The sequence below is a fragment of the Vulpes vulpes genome, chromosome 13 (genome assembly GCF_048418805.1).
Source record: "Vulpes vulpes isolate BD-2025 chromosome 13, VulVul3, whole genome shotgun sequence".
Taxonomy (NCBI): Eukaryota; Metazoa; Chordata; class Mammalia; order Carnivora; family Canidae; genus Vulpes; species Vulpes vulpes.
The window spans coordinates 79,235,152-79,238,364 of NC_132792.1; the positions used below are offsets into that span (position 1 = coordinate 79,235,152).

Here is a 3,213-nt window from a genome sequence, read left to right on the forward strand (position 1 = left end):
CTACTATTAGTGTATTATTTTATTTTTTTCTTCCTCTACTTATTGAATTAAAATTTATTGCAAAAGTTAAAGTTTATATATCCTTTGACAAAATAAGAAGTCAAAAATTTTAGAATTAAGTAATAAGTCTTCAACATTATAAAGCCATATATAACAGTAATGAAAGTAGTGGTAATGTTTACCCTGATAAAAATGTCGCAGAATTCAAATCACAACTTGGATTCTCAATGATTCAAGTGTCTCATCTTACACAATAAGAGTTTGGTCAATTTTAAGATAAACTTCCTCCAGATGTGCTGTCCTCAAGTCCTCTAATCTTGTGGTCCATCAGCTCACACAATGGGATAGCTGGTTGCTGTGGCAATTCTACAATGGTTGTTCTGGTCTTAGGCCATTTTTATGTAGCCATTCCAGCCCCATTCTGGACCCCAACTGTTCTTGATAATCCAAAATTTATTATTTGAGTCTGTTCCTTCAAAGCCATAGCCAGCCACCAGAACACCATGATCTAGATCTTTGCTGCTTCAGTCTGGATCAAAATAAATGCCTGCTTTGTAGAACTGGAAATGCCTGCATCAGTAGCAACAGAGATGGGCCCTAGAGTTGCCACTGCCTTCATTAGGGTCTTTTCCCATTGAGGGAGGTCCATGAAGCCAGTGTCATTGGCAGCAGAACACTCAGTCTTGTTGTTACAGGTCTCTATGTCCTTTCCAAGATATGGATAAGATTCCTCTGAATCCAGGCCTCCATTGTCTTTAACATGATGAAAGGTGTTATCCATCAGGCCACCACTGCAGCCCTCATTGCCTTGAGCCTTAGAGCAGTCCACCAGGTTCTGCTCACTCAGTGGCACAAGTTTGCCTGTTTACCAGAACATCTGTCTTTTGAGGGCACCAGTTGCACTAAAAGTCCAACAAGAACCACACTGACCCTGATTCTGCACAGGAGTTATGTAGCCTTTCTCTCTCCAGTCCACAGATTTGGGGATCTCAGCAAAGATAGGTTCTTGGAACACTTTCCCTTTCTTGTGCTTCTGGTTTTTTTTTTTTTTTTTTTTTTGTGCTTCTGGTTTTGAAAGTCATTCATCACCTGCCTGAATTCTTCATTGGTCATGTCACCAAAGGTATGCATCGCCATTGTGAAGCCATGTTTCCCTTGGCTATATTCTCCATTATGCAGTTCAATCATTTTCATATTCTCCCACACTGCTCTCCTCTATCCTTCTTCATTCATGCCATATAATCTGTGCATTGCCTTCCACTGGTACCATTGTGCATTTAAGCTTTGATCGAGTTTTGGAGCTGCTGAGGCTATTCACAAGCAAAGGGCAGTCAAGAAGAGTGAACAATTCATGTTTCAAAAACCTGCGGCATCCACAGCTGCACAGATGCATCCCACGGATCGCCAGGGCCCATGAGTCTAGTGTATTATTTTCTAAGTATCTCTTTACTTTGGTTATTAATTGATATACTTGTCATTATTAATTGATATACTTGGCATCTCCCACATTAAGAGCATACATATTCATGATTTGTAGGTCTTCTTGCTGGATTGATCCTTTAAGTATGATATAGTGTCTGTCTTCATCTCTTACTACAGTCTTTGGGATAAACTTTAATTGATCTGATTTGAGGATTGCTACCCCAGCTTTCCTTTGAGGAGCATCTGAATGGTAGATGGTTTTCCACTCCTTCATTTACAGGCTTGAAGTGTCCTCAGGTCTAAAATGAGTCTTTTGTAAGACAGCAAATAGATGGGACTTTCTTTTTTAACCAGTCTGATACCCTGTGTCTTTTGATGGGATCATTTAGCCCATTCACATTCAGAGTAACTATTGAAAGATATGAATTTATAGTGTTATCGTAATACCTAATCTGTCCCTGTTTTTGTGGATTATTTCCTTGAGCTCCCTCTTTCTTTTACAGGGTCCCCTTTAATATTTATTGTAGTGATGGTTTGGTGGTCACATAGTCTTTCAGTTTCTGCCTATTCTGGAAGCTCTTTTTCTCTCCTATTCTGAATGAAAGTCTTCTTATTTAGGACCCTGAATATATCCTGCCAGCCCTTTCTGGCCTGACCGGTCTCTGTGGAACAGGTCTGCTGTTAATCTGGTATTTCTCCCCATATAAATTAAGAATCTCTTGTCTCATGCTGCATTAAGAACTTTCTCTTAAATGAGTGGGAAATATCAGAAAGGGAGACAGAAAATAAAGACTCCTAACTCTAGGAAATGAACTAGGGGTGGTGGAACTGGAGGAGGGTGGGGAGGTGGGGGTGAATGGGTGACGGGCACTGAGGGGGGCACTTGACGGGATGAGCACTGGGTGTTATTCTGTATGTTGGTAAATTGAACACCAATAAAAATAAATTTATTATCAAAAAAAAGAATTTTCTCTTAATCTTTGAAATTTGCAAGCCTCACTATTAAATGTGAGGTGTTGAATGGTTTGTATTGGTTGGGGGTATCATCTCTAACTCTTGGATCTGAATGCTTGTTTCCCTCCCCAAATTAGGGAAGTTCTCAGCTATGGTTTCTTCAAATATACTTTGTGGTCCTATCTATCTCTCAGTCTCTTCTGGAGTCAAATTATATGTAAATTCTTCCTTATCAAGCTATCATTTATTTCCCTAACCCTTTCTTCATTTGCTCTTAATTGTTTTTCCTCTTTTTTCCTCACCTTTCTTCCTTACCATCAACTTGTCTTCTATGTCACCCATTCTCTCTTCCACCTCATTAACCCTAGCAGTTAGGAAATCCAGTTTGGATTGCATCTCATTTAATCTCTTTTTAATTTAGGCCTGATTAGATCTCACTTCTGCAATAACAAAGTCTCTAGAGTCCTTTAGGCTTTTTTCCAGAGCCACCTATAGCTTTGTATTTGTACTTCTGAATTGACTTTTTGACATCGGATTTAAGTCCAAATTCTGTAAGTCTGTTACAGAGAGTACTGTTATTGGTTCTTTCTTTTTTTGGTGAATTCGTCCTTCTAGTTACTTTGTCCAGTGCAGAGTGGCTGTATGAGTGGGCTGAAACAAAAATATCAACCACACCCTAAGTAAAATATACCCTAGATGATTCCGAAGAGGTCAGAGTCCAAAAAAATAAAAAATAAATAAATAAAAATAATAAAAAAACAGAACAGCATGAAACAAAAATATCACTAAAGTGAAAAACAAATTTTAAAACAAATTAGTAAAAATAAAAGGCCAAAA

General features: G+C 38.4%; 1 pseudogene; it reads right to left on the reverse strand.

Annotated features, from left to right (window-relative positions):
• Window positions 1-332: 332 nt before the first annotated feature.
• On the reverse strand, window positions 333-1,365 carry LOC140595068 (procathepsin L-like; annotated as a pseudogene).
• Window positions 1,366-3,213: the final 1,848 nt, after the last annotated feature.